Source organism: Schistocerca americana, chromosome 1 (assembly GCF_021461395.2).
Source record: "Schistocerca americana isolate TAMUIC-IGC-003095 chromosome 1, iqSchAmer2.1, whole genome shotgun sequence".
In the NCBI taxonomy this organism is placed as follows: Eukaryota; Metazoa; Arthropoda; class Insecta; order Orthoptera; family Acrididae; genus Schistocerca; species Schistocerca americana.
Genome location: NC_060119.1, coordinates 945,915,715 through 945,924,997, shown reverse-complemented (window position 1 = coordinate 945,924,997; position 9,283 = coordinate 945,915,715).

The window sequence follows — 9,283 nt, the reverse complement described above, 5'->3', positions numbered from 1 at the left end:
GTCCTTGACTTCCTTAGCCAGTTGGATGTATTTTTCAATTTTTTCTTCTGTTTTCTTCTGTATATTTGTTGTATTGGGTATGGATATTTCGATTAGTTGTGTTAATTTCTTCTTTTTATTGGTGAGTATGATGTCAGGTTTGTTATGTGGTGTTGTTTTATCTGTTATAATGGTTCTGTTCCAGTGTAATTTGTATTCATAATTCTCCAGAACATTTTGTGGTGCATACTTGTATGTGGGAACGTGTTGTTTTATTAGCTTATGTTGTATGGCAAGTTGTTGATGTATTATTTTTGCTACATTGTCATGTCTTCTGGGATATTCTGTATTTGTTAGTATTGTACATCTGCTTGCGATGTGGTCTACTGTTTCTATTTGTTGTCTGCAAAGTCTGCATTTATCTGATGTGGTATTGGGGTCTTTAATAATATGCTTGGTGTAATATCTGGTGTTTATTGTTTGATCCTGTATTGCAATCATGAATCCTTCCGTCTCACTGTATATATTGCCTTTTCTTGGCCATGTGTTGGATGCGTCTTGTTCGATGTGTGGCTGTGTTAGATGATACAGGTGTTTGCCATGTAGTGTTTTCTTTTTCCAATTTAATTTCTTCGTATCTGTTGATGTTATGTGATGTAAAGGGTTGTAGAAGTAGTTATGAAATTGCAGTGGTGTAGCTGACGTATTTATATGAGTGATTGCTTTGTGTATTTTGCTAGTTTCTGCTCATTCTATAAAGAATTCTCTAAAATTGTCTACCTGTCCATAATGTAGGTTTTTTATGTCGATAAATCCCCTTCCTCCTTCCTTTCTGCTTAATGTGAATCTTCCTGTTACTGAATGTATGTGATGTATTCTATATTTGTGGCATTGTGAACGTGCAAGTGTATTGAGTGCTTCTGGGTCTGTGTTACTCCATTTCACTACTCCAAATGCGTAGGTCAATATTGGTATAGCATAAGTATTTATAGCTTTTGTCTTGTTTCTTGCTGTCAGTTCTTTTTTCAGTATTTTTGTTAGTCTTTGTCTGTATTTTTCTTTTAGTTCTTCTTTAATATTTGTATTATCTATTCCTATTTTTTGTCTGTATCCTAGATATTTAGAGGCATCTGTTTTTTCCATCGCTTCTATGCAGTCGCTGTGGTTATCCAATATGTAATCTTCTTGTTTAGTGTTTTCCCTTGACTATGCTATTTTTCTTACATTTGTCTGTTCCAAAAGCCATATTTATATCATTGCTGAATACTTCTGTTATCTTTAGTAATTGGTTGAGTTGTTGATTTGTTGCTGCCAGTAGTTCTAGATCATCCATGTACAGCAAATGTGTGATTTTGTTTTGGTATGTTCCAGTAATATTGTATCCATTATTTGTATTGTTTAGCATGTTGGATAGTGCGTTCAGAGCAACGAAGAACCAGAAAGGACTTAATGAGTCTCCTTGGTATATTCCACGCTTAATCTGTATTGGCTGTGATGTGATATTATTTGAATTCGTTTGGATATTAAGTGTGGTTTTCCAATTTTTCATTGCTATGTTTAGGAACTGTATCAATTAAGGATCTACTTTGTATATTTCCAATATTTGTAGTAACCATGAGTGGGGTACACTATCAAAAGCTTTTTGGTAATCAATGTATATATAGTGTAGCGACCTTTGTTTGGTTTTAGCTTGATATGTCACCACTGTGTCTATTATCAGTTGCTCTTTACATCCTCGTGCTCCTTTGCAGCAGCCTTTTTGTTCTTCATTTATAATTTTGTTCTGTGTTGTATGTGTCATTAATTTCTGTGTAATGACTGAAGTTAATATTTTGTATATTGTTGGTAGGCATGTTATGGGGCGATATTTTGCTGGGTTTGCTGTGTCTGCTTGATCTTTAGGTTTGAGATAAGTTATTCCATGTGTAAGTGTATCAGGGAATGTGTATGGGTCTGCAATGTAACTGTTAAATAATTTAGTTAGATGTGAATGTGTTGAGGTGAACTTCTTTAGCCAGAAATTTGCTATTTTATCTTTTCCATGGGCTTTCCAATTGTGCATAGAATTAGTTGCTTGGGTGACTTCATGTTGCAAAATTATCACTTCAGGCATTTGTGGTATCATCTTGTATCTGTCTGTTTCTGCTTGTATCCACCGTGCATGCCTGTTATGTTGTACCGTGTTTGACCATATGTCGTTCCAGAAGTGTTCCATATCTGTTATGTTTGGTGGATTGTCTATTTTAATGTGTGTGTTATCTGTTGTTGTTGTTGTGGTCTTCATTCCTGAGACTGGTTTGATGCAGCTCTCCATGCTACTCTATCCTGTGCAAGCTTCTTCATCTCCCAGTACCTACTGCAACCTACATCCTTCTGAATCTGCTTAGTGTATTCATCTCTTGGTCTCCCCCTACGATTTTTACCCTCCACGCTGCCCTCCAATACTGAATTGGTGATCCCTTGATGCCTCAGAACATGTCCTACCAACCGATCCCTTCTTCTAGTCAAGTTGTGCCACAAGCTCCTCTTCTCCCCAATCCTATTCAGTACCTCCTCATTAGTTATGTGATCTACCCATCTAATCTTCAGCATTCTTCTGTAGCACCACATTTTGAAAGCTTCTATTCTCTTCTTGTCCAAACTATTTACCGTCCATGTTTCACTTCCATACATGGCTACACTCCGTACAAATACTTTCAGAAATGACTTCCTGACACTTAAATCTATACTCGATGTTAACAAATTTCTCTTCTTCAGAAACGCTTTCCTTGCTATTGCCAGTCTAAATTTTATATCCTCTCTACTTCGACCATCATCAGTTATTTTGCTCCCCAAATAGCAAAACTCCTTTACTACTTTGACTGTCTCATTTCCTAATCTAATATCCTCAACATCACCCGACTTAATTCGACTACATTCCATTATCCTCGTTTTGCTTTTGTTGATGTTCATCTTATATCCTCCCTTCAAGATACCATCCATTCCGTTCAACCGCTCTTCCAAGTCCTTTGCTGTCTCTGACAGAATTACAATGTCATCGGTGAACCTCAAAGTTTTTATTTCTTCTCCATGGATTTTAATACCTACTCCTAATTTTTCTTTTGTTTCCTTTACTGCTTGCTCAATATACAGATTGAATAACTTCGGGGAGAGGCTACAACCCTGTCTTACTCCCTTCCCAACCACTGCTTACCTTTCATGTCCCTCGACTCTTATAAACGCCATCTGGTTTCTGTACAAATTGTAAATAGCTTTTCGCTCCCTGTATTTTACCCCTGCCACCTTTAGAATTTGAAAGAGAGTATTCCAGTCAACATTGTCAAAAGCTTTCTCTAAGTCTACAAATGCTAGAAACGTAGGTTTGCCTTTCCTTCATCTTTCTTCTAAGATAAGTCGTAAGCTCAGTATTGCCTCACATGTTCCAGTATTTCTACGGAATCCAAACTGATCTTCCCCGAGGTCGGCTTCTACTAGTATTTCCATTCGTCTGTAAAGAATTCGTGTTAGTATTTTGCAGCTGTGGCTTATTAAACTGATTGTTCGGTAATTCTCACATCTGTCAACACCAGCTTTCTTTGGGATTGGAATTATTATATTCTTCTTGAAGTCTGAGGGTATTTCGCCTGTTTCATACATCTTGCTCACCAGATGGTAGAGTTTTGTCAGGACTGGCTCTCCCAAGGCCGTCAGTAGTTCCAATGTAATGTTGTCTACTCCAGGGGCCTTGTTCCGACTCAGGTCTTTCAGTGTTCTGTCAAACTCTTCACGCAGTATCATATCTCCCATTTCATCTTCATCTACATCCTCTTCCATTTCCATAATATTGTCCTCAAGTACATCGCCCTTATATAGACCCTCTATATACTCCTTCCACCTTTCTGCTTTCCCTTCTTTGCTTAGAACTGGGTTTCCTTCTGAGCTCTTGATGTTCATACAAGTGGTTCTCTTATCTCCAAAGGTCTCTTTAATTTTCCTGTAGACAGTATCTATCTTACCCCTAGTGAGATAAACCTCTACATCCTTACATTTGTCCTCTAGCCATCCCTGCTTAGCCATTTTGCACTTCCTGTCGATCTCATTTTTGAGACGTTTGTATTCCTTTTTGCCTGCTTCATTTACTGCATTTTTATATTTTCTTCTTTCATCAATTAAATTCAATATTTCTTCTGTTACCCAAGGATTTCTTCTAGCCCTCGTCTTTTTGCCTACTTGATCCTCTGCTGCCTTCACTACTTCATCCCTCAAAGCTACCCATTCCTGTCAATTGTTCCCTATCGTGTGTTATCTACTGTCTCGTAAAATTTCTTTTGGTTTGTGTTGAATGTTTGGTTTTGTTACCTTCTGTTTTCACTTTTTTTGTATCTTCTAAGTCGTTTGGCCAATGCTTGTAATTTCTGCTTCTTTCATCTAATTGCTCTATCGCTTCTTGTTGTGAGATTTTACCTAATCTTTTTCGTTTTTTGTCTGATATTTCATTTCTTATAAATTGTGTTAGCTGTCTGATGTCTTTTCTCAATTTTTCTATTCTGATTTGTAGCCTGTGTTGCCATGCTGGTTTTGTGGGTTTTTCTGTGTGTTGGTTGGTTCTGATCTCTGCCTGGTGTGTATATTTAGTGTAGTGAGTGCTCCAATATAAACCAGTAGTTGTAACTCTTCCATAGTAGTATTTTCATTTATTTTGTTGTGTATGATTGTGTTGATAGTTGTTATTGTTGTTTCTACTTGTGGGTTATTTGGTGGTCTATGCATGAATGGTCTAATGTCTGTATTTGTGTCTTTATATTCTATATATGTCAGCTGAAATGTTTCTTCTATATGTAACATGTGTGTCACTTTGTGTTCTATTTGTACTTGCTCTGGGGGCTGTCTTAAGATTTCGTTTTCCTCTGATTGATTAATTGATGTGTGTTGTTCTTGGTTTGTTTGCTCTGGGATGTTTGAGTCCATTACTGTATTTTCTTCTTCTTCTGACTGCACATTATTTCGTTCCAGTATTTGTTGTACTTGTTGTTTGACGTTTTCTAATTCTGACTAGGGTATCCTGTTATTTTTGATTATTACTCGGATCTGTTCAGCTAGTCGTTGTTCTGTTAAAAATTATAATTCTGGGTATCTGGTAATAAATGTTGTGTATACTTGTGATCTGTATCCAGTTGTGTTGGTTCCTAAGTTTGTTGCTTGGTAATAACAGAACATAAGGTGTCAGTTAACTTCATCTGACCATCTCATCCTCTGTCTTTGTTTTCCTTCTAGGGTGGTTGCAGGAAGCATATCCTGCAAAACACCTCCATTTGGATTTAAATCATTTTCCGCGTGGCTAGCAGTGTCCTTATCATTGTGGACAGGCATAGGGTTCAAGCGTCGTCCCCAACCATGACAGTGCTTGTCCGAGGCTTCATTAGTTCTGTCCTGAACCAACTAATCACACTAAAAGGGGTGTTAGCCCTATTAGTGGTTTGTTCTTTTCGTCGCCTTTTACGACTGGCAGAACATACCAGAGGCCTAGTCTTTTCCTGGGCCTCCACGGGGTTATTGTTATTATTATTATTATTATTATTACTATCGTTAATGAATAATTGTTGTATTACCAATATTACTTTAGCATGCGTATCTGCTTGCTCTGCACAGGCACAATTATGTACAATAATAATTATTGTAATTTAAAAAAAAAATGTATTGAACACACTGACGATGCCAGTTGTATGGAAAACATACTGAAAGGCAAATAAAGATTCTATTCTATTCTACCTCTGTTCTGTGTGAAATGTTACTTCTGGTTACACGAAAAGTGTGTGAATGTGAATCTGAAGTTAGTAAATGACGAGATCAGGTAGTCATGTCGTAACTGTGTAAGTGCTGAACGTGAAGATTTTCTCAACATGGTAAATTCAAAAGACGAAATTATCAAATTACTGAATAGAGGCATTGAGACTCTCAGAAAAGAAATTGTAATCTTGAAGAAGGAAAATGAGAAACTATTAAATGAAAAACGTTTATGGATCCGTGGAAACAGTGGATCAGTGAAGGAAATTGGCCAAAAAACTGTCAAACTCAAATGTGTTAAAAGTGATGTGCACACTGAAAAAGTGATGATAATGAGAAAAATCATGTAGAAAGAAATACAAATTATGTCGAACCTAGAAATAAATGTGAGTGGGTTGCAGTCACGTACAAAAACAAAGGAAGGAAGCACCAAGAACGTGGCAAACAAAGCACCAGAAATGACTTCTTAATAATTGGTGATTTACTAATAAAAAACGTTGCAGTGCCGAATACTAAAATTGACGTCCGTCCAGGGATAGGTATTAATTAATTAAATAGTCACCTCAAGAACATGCAGACAACTAAACAAAATGCATTCCCGCCGGTATCGCAACGAATACTACTAAGGTGTATTCATCCATGTAGGGACGACCTCGCTGCAAAACAGCAGTGAAGAAGAGATGGTAAACGAAGCAAGAAATCTAATCAGGACGGCGGAAACGTGCACCCAGCATCAAAGTTAATTATTAGTAGTATCCTGCACAGAAGATCGGTAAGTGATAAATACATAGGCAGTATAAACAATCGCATCAGAGAGCAGTGCAACAGACTTGGGGCAGTTTTCGTGAATTCGAATAAATTTATCAATGATAAATGTGTAGGCCAAGATGGACTGCATCTAAACAGGCTAGGATCGACAACACTCAGCAATATGTATAGCGATATATGCAAGATCATACTTAGTAAGCGAAACTAGTATGCAGAGATGAGGGCGGAAAAATTAATAACAAAGTTGAAATGAAGATACACAAACAGCATTTCAAGATAGATGACATTAGGAATATTCAAAAAATTAACAATACGTTCGTAATACACTTGAACATAAATGGGTTAAGTTTAAACTACACAAATGGCAGAGAAACAAAACTTAACGACCTGCAAATCATTTTGCCAAAAATACCAAATATCAAGGTTGTATGCTTGAATGAACAATAGCTTACAAAGGATAGTATCAAAATCTTAAATAACTTTAATAATTTTGATGTTGCCAGCAGCTTCTGTAGGAGTAATTTAACTTGAGAAGGATCGTGCATACTTGTGGAAAGCTCAATGGAATGTAGAACAAGACTCGATGTGGATTCCCTTAATGAAGACGTATATTTGAAAGCTGCTGCGTAGAGTTAGGGCAACAAATTGTAATTTTATCTGTGTATAGAATTACAGGCGTAGAAATAAACATTTTTTGTCGAAATTCCAGTGTGTATTGCGAAAACTTCAAAAAGAAACCAAGAAAAGAATCATAATAACTGCTGATCTCAACATAGATCTAACCAGCAAGTCAATAACTCAACAAAATTTATTGATATGTTTAAAATATAGGATTTCAGCGCAAATTTCACTCATTTTACTCGAGTACATGAAATGTCTGCAACATGTATAGATAATGTTTTAACCAATTACACTAATAATGAGGCAAATAAATTTTGTTTAGATTTAGGACTTCCTGATCATTCCACTCTGTTTATGAAGCGACCAAAAACAATAGAACCTTGCTGGAAAAGAAACCTGCACCAAACGCCAGTCAGCAAACATAATATGAACTTATTCTATCACAGATTAAATAAGGTGGAGTGGGCTATAGGTCATAATATCTACATCTACATCTACATCCATACTCCGCAATCCACCTGACGGTGTGTGGAGGAGGGTACTTTGAGTACCTTTAATGGTGCTCCCTTCTATTCCAGTCTCGTATTGTTCGTGAAAGAAAGATTGTCTGTATGCCTCTGTGTGAGCTCTAATCTCTCTGATTTTATCCTCATGGTCTCTTCGCGAGATATACGTAGGAGGTAGCAATATACTGCTTGACTCCTCAGTGAAGGTATGTTCTCGAAACTTCAACAAAAGCCCGTACCGAGCTACTGAGCGTCTCTCCTGCAAAGTCTTCCGATTGAGTTTATCTATCATCTCCGTAACGCTTTTGCGATTACTAAATAATCCTGTAACGAAGCGCACTGCTTTCTTTCTATGTATTCGCAGCACATTACACTTATCTGCATTGAGATTCAATTGCCATTCCCTGCTCTGTGCATCAATTCGTGGCAGATCCTCCTGCATTTCAGTACAATTTTCCATTATTGCAACCTCTCGATATACCACAGCATGATCCGCAAAAGCCTTAGTAAACTTCCGATGTTATCCACAAGGTCATTTATGTACATTGTGAATAGCAACGGTCCTACGACACTCCTCTTCGGCACACCTGAAATCACTCTTACTTCGGAAGACTTCTCTCCATTGAGAATGACTTGCTGCGATCTGTTATCTAGGAACTTTTCAATCCAATCACACAATTGGTCTGATAGTCCATATGCTCTTACTTTGTTCAATAAACGACTGTGGGGAACGGTATCGAACGCCTTGCGGAAGTCAAGAAATACGGCATCTACCTGGGAACCTGTGTCTACAGCCCTCTGAGTCTCGTGGACGAATAGCGTAAGCTCGGTTTCACACGATAGTCTTTTTCGAAACCAATGCTGATTCCTACAGAGTAGATTTCTAGTTTCCAGAAAAGTCATTATACTCGAACATAATACGTGTTCCAGAATTCTACAACTGATCGACGTTAGAGATATAGGTCTATAGTTCTGCACATCTGTTCTACGTCCCTTCTTGAAAACGAGGATGACCTGTGCCCTTTTCCAATCCTTTGGAACGCTAAGCTCTTCTAGAGACCTACGGTACACCGCTGCAAGAAGGGGGGCAAGTTCCTTCGCATGCTCTGTGTAAAATCCCATCAGGTCCAGCGGCTTTCCTCTTTTGAGAGATTTTAATTGTTTCTCTTCCCCTCTGTCGTCTATTTCGATATCTACCATTTTGTCATTTGTGCGACAATCTAGAGAGGGAACGAAAGTGCAGTCTTCCTCTGTGAAACAGCTTTGGAAAAAGACATTTAGTATTTCGGCCTTTGGTCTGTCATCCTCTGTTTCAGTACCATTTTGGTCACAGTGTGTCTGGACATTTTGTTTTGATCCACCTACCGCTTTGACATAAGACCAAAATTGCTTAGGATTTTCTGCCAAGTCAGTAATAGAACGATACTTTCGAATTCATTGAACGCCTCTCGCATACCCCTCCTCACACTACATTTCGCTTCGCGTAATTTTTGTTTGTCTGCAAGGCTTTGGCTATATTTACGTTTGCTGTGAAGTTCTCTTTGCTTCCGCAGCAGTTTTCTAACTCGGTTGTTGTACCACAGTGGCTCTTTTCCATCTCTTACGATCTTGTTTGGCACATACTCATCTAATGCATATTGTACGAT